Source organism: Cherax quadricarinatus, chromosome 82 (genome assembly GCF_038502225.1).
Source record: "Cherax quadricarinatus isolate ZL_2023a chromosome 82, ASM3850222v1, whole genome shotgun sequence".
Lineage (NCBI taxonomy): Eukaryota > Metazoa > Arthropoda > Malacostraca > Decapoda > Parastacidae > Cherax > Cherax quadricarinatus.
In genome coordinates this window covers 3,977,501-3,992,413 of record NC_091373.1, presented here as the reverse complement: position 1 = coordinate 3,992,413, position 14,913 = coordinate 3,977,501, and the positions used below count along the sequence as shown (strand labels likewise).

General features: G+C 42.9%; 1 protein-coding gene across 2 annotated transcripts in view; it reads left to right on the top strand.

Moving 5' to 3' along the window:
• Positions 1-6,039: 6,039 nt before the first annotated feature.
• The window catches only part of LOC128702874 (globin D, coelomic), a 60,369-nt gene continuing 51,495 nt past the window's right edge, over positions 6,040-14,913 (top strand). For both annotated transcript variants that reach the window (XM_053797340.2, XM_070102534.1), the window contains exon 1: positions 6,040-6,375. The gene's annotated coding sequence lies outside the window, so the exon portion shown is untranslated. The remainder of the gene's footprint in view (positions 6,376-14,913) is intronic.

Genomic DNA, 14,913 nt, shown 5'->3' with positions numbered 1-14,913 from the left:
GTAGTTGGACCAACACTCCACAGCACTGTGTGATCGCCACACTGGTGGTGGAACCAACACTCCACAGCACTGTGTGATCGCCACACTGGTAGTTGGACCAACACTCCACAGCACTGTGTGATCGCCACACAGGTGGTGGAACCAACACTCCACAGCACTGTGTGATCGCCACACTGGTGGTGAGACCAACACTCCACAGCAAGGTGTGATCGCCACACTGGTGGTGGAACCAACACTCCACAGTACTGTGTGATCGCCACAATGGTGGTGGGACGAACACTCCACAGCACTGTGTGACCGCCACACTGGTGGTGGAACCAACACTCCACAGCACAGTGTGATCGCCACACTGGTGGTGGAACCAACACTCCACAGCACTGTGTGACCGCCGCACTGGTGGTGGAACCAACACTCCACAGCACTGTGTGATCGCCACACTGGTAGTGGAACCAACACTCCACAGCACTGTGTGACCGCCACACTGGTAGTGGGACCAACACTCCACATCACTGTGCGACCGCCACACTGTTAGTGGGATCAACACTCCACAGCACTGTGTGATCGCCACACTCGTGGTGGAGCCAACACTCCACAGCACTGTGTGGCTGCCACACTGGTAGTGGGACCAACACTCCACAGCACTGTGCGACCGTTACACTGGTAGTGGGAGCAACACTCCACAGCACTGTTTGAGCCCCACACTGGTGGTGGAACCAACACTCCACAGCACTGTGTGACCGCCACACTGGTGGTGGAACCAACACTCCACAGCACTGTGTGACCGCCACACTGGTGGTGGAATCAACACTCCACAGCACTTTGCGACCGCCACACTGGTAGTGGGACCAACACTCCACAGCACTGTGTGATCGCCACACTGGTGGTGGAACCAACACTCCACAGCACTGTGTAATCGCCACACTGGTAGTTGGACCAACACTCCACAGTACTGTGTGATCGCCACACAGGTGGTGGAACCAACACTCCACAGCACTGTGTGATCGCCACACTTGTGGTGAGACCAACACTCCACAGCACTGTGTGATCGCCACACTGGTGGTGGAACCAACACTCCACAGCACTTTGTGATCGCCACAATGGTGGTGGGACGAGCACTCCACAGCACTGTGTGACCGCCACACTGGTGGTGGAACCAACACTCCACAGCACTGTGTGATCGCCACACTGGTGGTGGAACCAACACTCCACAGCACTGTGTGACCGCCGCACTGGTGGTGGAACTAACACTCCACAGCACTGTGTGATCCCCACACTGGTGTGGAACCAACACTCCACAGCACTGTGTGACCGCCACACTGCTGGTGGAACCAACACTCCACAGCACTGTGCGACCGCCACACTGGTAGTGGGACCAACACTCCACAGCACTGTGCGACCGCCACACTGGTAGTGGGACCAACACTCCACAGCACTGTGTGATCGCCACACTGGTGGTGGAACCAACACACCACAGCACTCTGTGATCGCCACACTGGTGGTGGAACCAACACTCCACCGCACTGTGACCGCCACACTGGTAGTGGGACCAACACTCCACAGCACTCTGTGATCGCCACACTGGTGGTGGAACCAACACTCCACCGTACTGTGACCGCCACACTGGTAGTGGGACCAACACTCCACAGCACTGTGTGATCGCCACACTGGTGGTGGAACCAACACTCCACAGCACTGTGTGATCGCCACACTGGTAGTGGGACCAACACTCCACAGCACTGTGTGATCGCCACACTGGTGGTGGAACCAACACTCCACCGCACTGTGACCGCCACACTGGTAGTGGGACCAACACTCCACAGCACTGTGTGATCCCCACACTGGTGGTGGAGCCAACACTCCACAGCACTGTGTGGCCGCCACACTGGTGGTGGAACCAACACTCCACAGCACTGTGTGACCGCCACACTTGTGGTGGGACCAACACTCCACAGCACTGTGTGACCGCTACACTGGTGGTGGGACCAACACTCCACAGCACTGTGTGATCCCCACACTGGCGATTACGGTTACAATAACTTAATAAAGTAACTTTATAAAGCTCTCACTGAGCTAAAAAAAAATCATGTTTGACACAATACTGAGGCTGGAACAATACACAAATAACCCTTACACGGGAGAAACTTTATGACGAGGTTCCATAAGTTTCTATCTTCTCCTGTTATTTATGTATCATTTCTAATATTTGCTTGGTATACCTGTCTGATATATTATGGTGGAGCACAGTAAAGAGTGCACAGTACACAGTGCTCAGTATACAGTGCACAGTACCCAGTGCACAGTACACAGTGCACAGTACACAGTGCTCAGTATACAGTGCACAGTGCACAGTACCCAGTGCACAGTACCCAGTGCACAGTACCCAGTGCACAGTACACAGTGCACAGTACAGGATCACAACACAACTAAGTGTTTCCTCGAGTGATTGCTACTCAGGGCGACACTCACCCACAGCTCTGCTGATCTTATGGTACCATTGTTGGTGGTACTCTTATGGTACCATAACTTGTGGTACTCTTATGGTACCATATCTTTTGGTATTCTTATGGTACCATTGCTGGTGGTACTCTTATGGTACCATAGCTTGTGGTACTCTTATGGTACCACAGCTTGTGATGCTCTTATGGTACCATAACTTGTGGTACTCTTATGATACAATAGCTTGTGGTACTCTTATGGTACCCTAGCTTGTGGTATTCTTATGGTACCATAGCTTGTGATACTCTTATGGTACAATAGCTTGTGGTACACTTATGGTACCATAGCTTTTGGTACTCTTGTGGTACCATAGCTTTTGGTACTCTTATGGTACCATAGCTTGTGGTACTCTTATGGTGCCATAGCTTGTGGCACTCTTATGGTACCATAGCTTGTGGTACTGTTATGGTACCATAGTTTGTTGGTACCATAGCTTGTTGGCCCTGATCTAATTATACACCTGTCCTCCATGTGATCCAAAAGATGTATAATTAGTGAGCCCATAACTAGGCCTGACATAGAGCCCATAGCTACCTCTGACACAGAACCCATAGCTACCCCTGACACAGCACCCATAGCTACCCCTGACACAGAACCCATAGCTACCCCTGACACAGAACCCATAGCTACCCCTGACACAGAACCCATAGCTATCCCTGACACAGAACCCATAGCTACCCCTGACACAGAACCCATAGCTACCCCTGACACAGAACCCATAGCTACCCCTGACACAGAACCCATAGCTACCCCTGACACAGCACCCATAGCTACCACTGACACAGAACCCATAGCTACCCCTGACACAGAACCCATAGCTACCCCTGACACAGCACCCATAGCTACCCCTGACACAGAACCCATAGCTACCCCTGACACAGAACCCATAGCTACGCCTAGCACGAAGACATAGGAGGGTGTTGGTGCTGGGAACATGGGGGGGGAAGTCGCAACGTTCAACAGGCGTGTGATGAGTTGAAGGCTCCTATCTTGAGCTCAGTTTGTATCCGAGATCCAAGTGACAAAATAAGGATAGAAAGTTGCAGGTTCAGTAGACCTTACACTCAAGCAAAAAAAAAAAATAAATAAAAAAAGGTACAGGCTGAGCAGGATGATGGTGATTTTGGCTGTCCTCTTTGCGCAAGACTCGTAACAATCAGATTTGTCTTTCTGAACTGAGGATTGTGCACACATCTCACGCATCGTCACCTGCTTACAATCGTTCCTCCACCTGATCAGGGAAGTTGGCCCCTGTTGTCTTCTGCCATTCTTCTCTATATTGAGCTGAGGAAGCCACTGGCTGGCGAGACGTTCCACAATTAAGATACCCACGTGTTGCACAAGTCTCTCATTCATCAACTTGGCGGTTCTCTCAACCATTTATTTACAAATCCTATTGTGGGGCACGGAAGGGTGGTGCGTCTTAGGACACATAATGTTAAGTGCAGCTACCTGGATGGTGGTCGCGGGGGTCAACGCCCCCGAGGTCCGGTCCATGACCAGGCCTCGCGGTGGATCAGGGCCTAATCATCCAAGCTGTTACTGCTGGCCGCACGTGAACCAACGTACAAACCACCCCTGCTAGTGAGGTACTGATTTTAGGTGCCTGTCCAGCTCCCTCTTGAAGACAGCCAGGAGTCTTTTGGTAATCCCCTTATGGTGAGTTATGGCAGCAAGGAGCTCTTACCTGTGTTAAATATTGAGGTCTCAAACTACTACTAGGCCATGTTGTCCTAAACCAGGACGAGTTCATGCCTCTTCATCATCTCTGGCACCCAAACTTAGTAGGTTTGCAACTGCATTATGGCGTACATCCACTACCTTCGTTATAAAGCCAACGTTTTGACATTAACAAGTATGAATGATAATGCAAAATGATAAGAATTATATCAATAAAATATACTGATACTGTACTGCTTATCTATCACTGCGAGATGGATGGGTCTGCATTTCTGCATAAAAGTTTACGAAGTTGAGACAGTTGAGGACAATTTCACTTTCAGATCTTTCTCAGTATCCATCCTCAAGTCTTCATTACTTTAAGCAAAGGAAACCCAGCCCAGAAATCCTGAACCTTGCAACCCAGTTCATAAAACTTTGTCTTGTGACAACTATCACACTTTAGTGTGCAGGAGAATTGTTGTATGTTCGTTGCTGGTTCCGTCAGATGACCACAAGATGTAACTGCGGGTCTTCGTATAACTAAGACCCGCGTCAGGAAACATTTGCCGTTTCCTGACAAACTTTACCTAACCTGACCTTCACTTGTAAAAAATCGTGATTTTAGTGGACAAGGTTAGATGAAGTTTATCATTTTCTCCGAATCACTGAACACTGATGTAAACTCCCCTGGCAAGTTTTTTGCGTCATGGTCTCTAAAACAAACTTGAATCTTCCTTTGCATTAGATACATCGGCATTGTAAGTTTCAAGACAATCAGAAGATGTACTCTCTAGCTATAGCACAAACTATTACTACCCAAGCTGTCAACTTGGCACCTACGCAATATAAAACCTTCCTGTACAATACACCACCGTTGAAAGTTACAAGACGATCAGTAGAGACTCTAAGTTATCAGTCGGACACTGGTTAATTAACTCATTTATATAAATCGGCAAATTGTAACCTAAATTTTTCCATCAGTAATCTGAACCTTCCTCTAAATAACATGCTTGGATGTCGTCAAGATTATCTGCGCTTCACCTTTAACAGTATGTAAGTCCCCATACTGTTGATTCAGCTTCACAATGTACCAGACTATAGAGAAAAACTCTTCTCTAGGCTGAGGGACTGACCACCTCAAAACTGAGTCTTTAAGGGTGATGGAGTGATTACATCGTCTTTACATCTCTACTGCTTCTCCTGCCTCTTCTGTACTCGACTGAAGAAGGCCATTGTGAAGGCAAAACTTTTCGGAATAAAGATACTTAACTGTTTCATATGTGTCTTATTTATCAACTTGTCGGTATTACATACTGTTCAACTACGTACCTCCCAGCGTACATAAGGGGGATTACCAATGGACCCCTGGCTGTCTTCAAGATGGCGCTGGACAGGCACCAAAAGTCAGTGCCTGACCAGCCGGGCTGCGGTGCGCACATCAGTCTACGTACAGCCAGTAGTAAGAGCATGGTTGATCAGGCCCTGATCCACCGCGAGGCCTGGTCATAGACCAGGCCGCGGGGGCGGTGATCCCCGAAATCCTCTGCAGGTATACTCCAGGTATCAACATACACCGACACTGAAAGTTTGAAACCTGTCAGAAGAGGCGTTCACACATTATCACTCGGAAACCTCGCAGGAAGACAGAAAGAATGGGAAATGGAATGGTGAAGTGGATTCTTCAGTCTTTAAGAGTCCTTAGGACTGAAGCAGCCACCCGGGGCGAAATGTTTCCTCTAATAAATGTCCTGAACTGTACATAAGTGTCTTTTGCCACACAGAAAGGACACCCAATTAAAAATTCTAAAATATACATACAAGACATGATGACTGGTGCCTTGAGAAAGATGGATGGTGAGTGAGATAGTGACCCGCCTGTATCTCCATGGTAGCATCAGTGTGTGTCCAGCGCTGAGGAGGAGAGGTGTTCTTGTGCTCTGCACACACCAACACTCCATGCTACTACCCGCTCACCTCACCCTACTAATTTATCATTTCACCTGCGAGGCCTGAATAAGACGAGCAGAAAATTAGAATCTAATCAGTGGCTATGGATGATAGAGGTAAAGCACAGGAAACCAGTTAAGTGAGGGTTTGAATTAGTGTGAGGGAAGCGAGCATCAGAGGTCCATCTGCGGGTGTGGTGGGTGAGGCAGCCACCATCAACTATCTCTACCTTTTATTGCACACTCAACTCATCCAAGTGAGATTTTTAAGGTAAGTTTCCTTACTTTGTTGTTACCTTGCTTGGTCACAATACAGAAAATTCAAGACGAACGTTGAATGAATTTTAATATTTGTTTATCTAACTGGCTTCTGGCATTTAATTTCCAGTTTTTCAACGCATCCACAAGAAGAAATTCCCCGCCTATATTTTTTTGTAATTCCGTCTAAGCCGTATCCGGAAATGGGCAAAATCATTACTGGACTATTTGGTGCCGTACAATTTTGCGGAGGTGCATGAATACTATAACCAGAGCTTTGGTAAGTTGGAGAAGGGAGAAGGATAGATAAAGATGTAATATGAAGGAGCGATGGGGGGATTAGGAGGGAGTAATATAGGTAAGTGGACCAACCACTTTGGTGTATAATAATATGGTGTGTGTGTTGTTTTATGCATAATAATCAGATGACTATACCACATCACCCATCAGAGACGTGCATACAAAAATAGCAAAAAGGCACAATACCATGACTGGAACAATATACAAATAACCCGCACATAGGAGAGAGGAGCTTACGACGACGTTTCGATCCGACTTGGACCATTTCCAAGTCGGACCGAAACGCCGTCGTAAGCTCCTCTCTTCTGTGTGCGAGTTGTGTAGATGTATAGAAGATGGATACGTGCATGACAGTGAATTGGTGGTGGATACATTTTGGGGCTAGTTGTGAGTCTCCTGCTGAGGCTGTAATAGCTGATCTTAAGTCGGGGTGTCCTACCGTAGGTTTTCAGATGCTACTTGGTTATATGCAAAATATTATAAGTAAGGTGTGTGTTTACCCGAACTCGCAAATTTACGCATATGTGTGTGTGAGAAACATGTTTTTCTGTGGTACACTTTAACTTATCATTGTGGCAATACTTTTTACCCAACACATGAGTACTGCCAACAGATCTTGAGTTATCTTACACTCACGTAGCAATATTTTTTCCAAGGATTCAACTTGTAATATTCGAGTAACATTTTTTGCTGTTTGGTGAACAAGAACAGCAGGGATGTCGGGAATCTGCTCTGACCACCAAGCTACAGGTCAGCCTCCCGTACATGCACATACACAGAAATTTCTATCTATATTTTAGATCTTGTACTCTCCTGCTTGTAGTTGTAAAGGTTAAGTCTCAGCTGATCACCTTCGCATACCTTCCCATGAACGATCACACACTTTCCCATGCTTCATAGGCCCTTCATACCCACTGTTAGTGGGTTTGGGTTTGAGAAAAACCTGCCTAGTATGGGTCAGTAGGCATGCTGCATTGTTCCTCCTTCTTATGTATAAGCTCTATTTCCACACTTTCATTCAGATTGTTTCACTTCTTAAACACCCTTAGTACTGAAGAAGTACTGCATACCATCCCAGTCAGGCATTTGTGACTTTAGCCTCCATCTCTATATAGCTATACTGAACCACAATTAACCTCGTATATGTTCCCTTCTAATCGGTCTCTTCCTGTCAAAAACCATTTCTTGTCTCTTAATTCTTTATGCTCTGGACTTTCTCTCGTTTCTGAATATGTTTTCTCACAGCTGCAAACTCTTATGTATTTGATTGACGTCGTATACAGGTCCTAGCTGTACGACCCTTGTGGATTTACCCCTTAGTTTAGTTGTAACAATAATAATAATAATAATATGTTTTTATTATTAACACATCGGCCGAGTCCCACCAGGGCAGGGTGGCCCGAAAAAGAAAAACTTTCATCATCATTCATTCCATCACCGTCTTGCCAGAGGGATGCTTTACACTACAGTTTATAAAACTGCAACATTAACACCCCTCCTTCAGGAGGGGTGTTAATGTTGTATTAACACCCTAATGTTGTATTAACACCCCTCCTTCAGGAGGGATGTTAATACAGGATCCGTAAGGAGTTTTTGTTGACGTACCCTAATTCCATTCTGGACTTTCCCAGGAACTCATACGGTGCCTATCAGACAATGTGCGCCTCCAACGAAATGCTGGAATTTTCTCTGAGATTTGTAACCTCTGGTCCCCTCCCCCTTTTACCTTGATACAAACATCTCGGACACTTTAAAACAGTCTACATGAAAATATTTGAAAGTACAAAATGAGTGAAGAGCAATGGACCGAATAAGTACAAACTAATGGTTAGGCGGAATGAAGGTGTTAGATTACATAAGGATTACATTAAAATATATTCAGTTCGAATGCGTGATTGTGTGTGGGAGATAACTATCAACTAATGTAAATAGCCAATTTGTCTGTAAAAGGATGCGAATGTGGTAATGTCGTCCGTACTGAAGGACCCACATTGCAGAGGCTTTTATTTGGGGCAATGTTTTGCTCTGTTAGACTTTAAAAAGTTTTACACAGATCGAAATGTTCAGTAAGAGGTCTTTCTGCAGCAAGCGTCTTTATTTGCTCTGTTAATGAAGATTACAGAAAAAAAATAATTTGAAAAATATATTTAAAGACATTATTGCTATGATTTGTAGGTGATATACTTAAGTCGTGTTTTTGAGACAAATACAAAAATATGATGAGTGTTTGTCTCCCCGGCGCCGGAGTTGACGACTATGTGAAATAGATGGATACATTATGCTCGCAGATGGAGGAAATCACTTTATTTGCCAGAGCGTGGGAGGCAATGATACCGAGAAGTAGTCACCAGCTACTAAATTAATTTCAACAAGCTTTTGCAATGATATATATATATATATATATATATATATATATATATATATATATATATATATATATATATATATATATATATATATATATATATATATATATATATATATACCTGGAGGTTATTCCGGGGATCAACGCCCCCGCGGCCCGGTCCATGACCAGGCCTCCCAATGGATCAGGGCCTGATCAACTAGGCTGTTACTGCTGGCCGCACGCAGTCCAACGTACGAGCCACAGCCCGGCTGATCCGGCACTGACTTTAGGTATCTGTCCAGCTCTCTCTTGAAGGCAGCCAGGGGTTTATTGGCAATTCCCCTAATGCTTGATGGGAGGCTGTTGAACAGTTTTGGGCCCCGGACACTTATGGTGTTTTCTCTTAGTGTACCAATGGCGCCCCTACTTTTTATTGGGGGCATTTTGCATCGCCTGCCCAGTCTTTTACTTTCGTAGGGAGTGATTTCTGTGTGCAGATTTGGGACCATTCCTTCCAAGATTTTCCAAGTGTAGATTATGATATATCTCTCCCTCCTGCGTTCCAACGAGTACAAGTCAAGTGCTTCCAAGCGTTCCCAGTAGTTAAGGTGCTTGACAGAACTTATACGTGCAGTAAAGGATCTCTGTACACTCTCTAGATCTGCGATTTCACCTGCTTTGAATGGAGATGTTAATGTACAGCAGTATTCCAGCCTAGAGAGAACAAGTGATTTGAAAAGGATCATCATGGGCTTGGCATCTCTCGTTTTGAAAGTTCTCATTATCCATCCTATCATTTTCTTTGCACGTGCGATCGTGGCACTGTTGTGATCCTTGAAAGTGAGATCCTCAGACATTACTACTCCCAGGTCCCTTACATTATTTTTCCGCTCTATTGTATGGCCGGAGTCAGTAGTATACTCTGTTCTAGTTATCTCCTCCAGTTTTCCATAACGGAGTAGTTGGAATTTGTCCTCATTGAACATTATATTGTTTACCGTTGCCCACTGGAAAACTTTGTTTATATCTTCTTGGAGGTTAACCGCGTCCTCAGCAGATGACAGCCTCATGCAGATCGTAGTATCATCCGCAAAGGATGATACGGTGCTGTGGTGTATATCTCTGTTTATGTCTGATATGAGGATAAGGAATAAGATGGGGGAGAGTACTGTGCCTTGTGGAACAGAGCTCTTCACTATGGCAGCCTCCGATTTAACTCTGTTGACCACTACTCTTTGTGTTCGATTTGTTAGGAAGTTGAAGATCCATCTCCCCACTTTCCCAGTTATTCCTTTAGCACGTATTTTATGGGCTATTACGCCATGATCGCATTTGTCAAATGCTTTTGCAAAGTCTGTGTATATTACATCTGCATTCTGATTTTCTTCCAGTGCATCCAAGGCCATGTCATAGTGATCCAGTAGTTGTGAGAGGCAGGAGCGACCTGCCCTGAACCCATGTTGCCCTGGATTGTGCAGATTTTGGGAATCCAGGTGATTTGCAATCCTGCTTCTTAGCACTCTTTCAAAGATTTTTATGATGTGGGACGTCAGAGCTATTGGTCTATAGTTCTTAGCTAATGCTTTGCTGCCACCTTTATGGAGTGGGGCTATATCCGTTGTTTTAAGTGACTGTGGAATTTCACCCATGTCCAAGCTCCTCCTCCATAGTGTACTTAGGGCACGCGAGAGGGGTTTCTTGCAGTTCTTAATGAAAACAGAGTTCCACGAGTCTGGGCCCGGGGCTGAGTGCATAGGCATGTTGTCAATGGCTTTTTCGAAGTCTATCGGAGTTAGGGTAATGTCGGAAATCTGGCATACATTTATGGAGTTTTGAGGCTCATTCATGAAGAAATCATTTGGGTCGTCGATCCTCAGACCGATTAGTGGTTCACTAAACACAGAGTCGTACTGGGATTTCAATATTTCACTCATTTCCTTGTTGTCATCTGTGTAAGTCCCATCCTGTCTGAGTAAGGGCCCGATACTAGATGTGGTATTTGCCTTGTTTTTGGCATATGAAAAGAAATATTTTGAATTTCTTTCAATTTCACTAATAGCTTTAAGCTCCTCCTGCCTCTCCTGGTTCCTGTAAGAGTCATTTAGCTTAAGTTCGATAGTTTCCACTTCCCTGGTCAGCGCCTCCTTTCGTGTATCAGATATTCTAGCACTCCTGAGGAGCTCAGTGACTCTTCGTCGTCTTCTGAAGAGGGAGCGTCTTTTTCTCTCCAGTTTACTCCTGCTCTTCTTCTTTCTTAGGGGAATATGCCTAGAACATGCTTCGGCTACCAGGAAGTTGATCCTTTCAAGGCACTGGTTTGGATCCATGTCATTTAAGACATCTTCCCAACATGTTTCGTTTAGGACATGGTTTACCTGGTCCCAGTTGATGTTCTTGTTGAAATTGTATTTTGTGAAGACACCTTCACAGGTACATGCATTCTGCTGTTCAGGACCCCTATGCATGTACGTCTGGACTTCGATTAGATTGTGATCGGAATTAGTTGTTTTTGATATTCTTATGTCTCTTATCAGGTCCTCATTATTTGTGAAGATAAGGTCAAGTGTGTTTTCTAGTCTTGTTGGCTCCACTATCTGCTGGCTTAAGGTGTGTTTTTCGCAGAGACTTAGTAGCTCATGTGTGTGTGACCTTTCATCTGCGCTACCTCCGGGGATTGTTTCAGCTATAACATTATTTGCTACATTCTTCCATTTTGTATGCCTTAGGTTGAAATCACCAAGCAGTAAGATGTTTGGGGATGGAGCTGGAAGGTTTTCCAAACAGTAATCGATTTTCAGTAGTTGTTCCTTGAACTGTTGTGAGGTTGCATCTGGTGGCTTGTATACAACCACAATGACTAGGTTTTGGTTCTCGATCTTTATTGATAGAACTTCAACCACCTCATTTGTGGTGTTCAGCAACTCCGTGCAGATAAGGGACTCTTTGACATACAGGCCAACCCCCCCTTGTTGCCTGTTTTTTCTGTCGCATCTAAAAAGGTTGTAACCACTTATCCATATTTCACTGTCAAAGTGATCTTTTGTGTGAGTCTCTGTGAAGGCTGCAAACATTGCATTAGACTCCACTAGAAGTCCACTGATAAAAGGTATTTTGTTGTTGGTGGATGGCTTAAGGCCCTGTATATTAGCAAATATGAACGAGGTTGTATTCTGTGTTTGTTGGGGGGATTTTGTTATTGGCATCAGTAGTTGTAATTCTGGAGGGCCATGGGTGGCCACTGGCTGCGCCTCCAGTCCAACAAGGCTCCAAGGTGGTGGACTATTTTTGTTATTTCCTTCCATTTTCTTTTTTCGTTTCCTGCCACTAAAAAATCACCTGGAGTTGGGTTGTCGTAGCTACTATTGTTTGTCTTGTGGGGTCTGTGCCTCCTGGTCCCTTTTAGATGGTATGCAGGGCACTCGATGTTGTAACACTGCTTCTGGAGGACCGAGGAGTGGCACATTTTTGGGTGAAAGAAAGTACAGGAAGAAGAACGACACACTCCTTTAAACAGGAGGTCGCTACATTTTTTGGGATGGTCAAAGTTGCATATCCCATTTTTTTCCCCTGTTATTCCATGCTTACAGATGCCCCAAGCATAATATTTGCACAAATTCACCTTTGGTTGAGAATTGTTGGGAGGTGTGTTGTCAATTTCTGCAGGTTCTGGGACTACACTATAATCCTCAGTATCCAAGCCAGGGCCACCCCGTCCTGGATTCCATCTACTTTCCCCAGTAGAGGAAGGAGGAGACTCCTCTCCAGCATCTGTACTGTGGGCCACGGTCTTGTGCAATGATGGTTGTATATTTACTGTTTTTGTGGTGGTTTGGGTAGTGTCCCTAGGAGAGTCTGGGCTGGCAGTAAGGCTGGGGGCTGGGTCTGGGTCAGCACTGGGGCTGGGGGGTGGGGCTGGGTCTGGGTCATATATATATATATATATATATATATATATATATATATATATATATATATATATATATATATATATATATATATATATATATATATGTATATATATATATGTATATATATATATATATATATATATATATATATATATATATATATATATATATATATATATATATATATATATATATATATATGTCGTGCCGAATAGGCAGAACTTGCGATCTTGGCTTAAATAGCAACGCTCATCTTGCCATATTGGACAAGTAAAAATTTGTGTATGCAATAATTTCACCAAAATCATTCTGAACCTAACGAAAAAAATATATTTCACTGTGTTTGTTTAGTATTAAATTACTGTAGACAAATCTAAAATATTTTTAGTTAGGTTAGGCTAAAATAAATTGTTCTTGTTATAATAAGGTTAGGTAAGTTTTCTAAGATTCTTTTGGTGCAAAATTAAAAATTTTTACATTAACATTAATGAAAAAAATATATCTTTAAACGTATAAGAGAAAATTTTAGAAAGGACTTAATTTTAAATGAGTTCTTGCTAATTGACCAGTTTTACATATTCGGCACGACATATATATATATATATATATATAGATATATATATATATATATATATATATATATATATATATATGTATGTATATGTATATGTCGTGCCGAATAGGCAGAACTTGCGATCTTGGCTTAAATAGCAACGCTCATCTTGCCATATAGGACAAGTGAAAATTTGTGTAGGCAATAATTTCTCCAAAATCATTCTTAACCTAACGAAAAAAAATATATTTGATTGTGTTTGTTTAGTACTAAATTACTGTAAACGTATTTAAAATATATTTAGTTGGGTTACGCTAAAATAAATTGCGCTTGTTATAATAAGGTTAGGTAAGTTTTCTAAGATTCTTTTGGTGCAAAATTAAAAAAAATTGCATTAACATTAATGAAAAAAATATATCTTTAAACGTATAAGAGAAAATTTTAGAAAGGACTTAATTTTAAATGAGTTCTTGCTAATTGACCAGTTTTACATATTCGGCACGACATATATATATATATATATATATATATATATATATATATATATATATATATATATATATATATATATGTATATATATATATATATATATATATATATATATATATATATATATATATATATATATATATATATATATATATATATATATATATATATATATGCAAAACAACCACTCTGAAAAAATAGAGAAATTCCAAGCGCTTTCGTGATTACTCACATTATTTACTGTGATCTTATTGCATATATATATATATATATATATATATATATATATATATATATATATATATATATATATATATATATATATATATATATATATATATATATATATATATATATACGTATATTAGATCTCCTTCCCGAGAGACATACACACACCTCAGTGAAATATATTTCTCTACTGAAACACATTTGCATATAAAACGATGTGTGCCGCTTTTAGTTATAAAGGAAAATACAAGGTTTCCACCTTCAATCTCGTCCATTTAATAATCAAGGATACTTGAGTAGTACCTGTCTTCCATTTTTATAACGGATGGATGTGCGTGTGTGTGTTAGTTACCAGTTATCAAAAGCACTTGTCGATAGATACTTGGCTTGTTTGTAGTTTGTGGTGTGTGTGTGTACTTACCTATTTGGGATTGCAGGGGTCGAGTCATAGCTCCTGGCCCCCGCCTCTTCACAGATTGCTACTAGGTCCTCTTTCTCCCTGCTCCATGAGCTTTATCAAACCTCGTCTTAAAACTATGTATGGTTCCCGCCTCCACTACATCACTTGCTAGACTACTCCACTTCGTGACAACTCTATGACTAAAGAAATACTTCCTAACATCCCTTTGACTCATCGGAGTCTTCAACTTCCAATTGTGACCCCTTGTTTCCGTTCCCATCTCTGGAACATCCTGTCTTTGTCCACCTTCTCTTTTGTGTGTGTG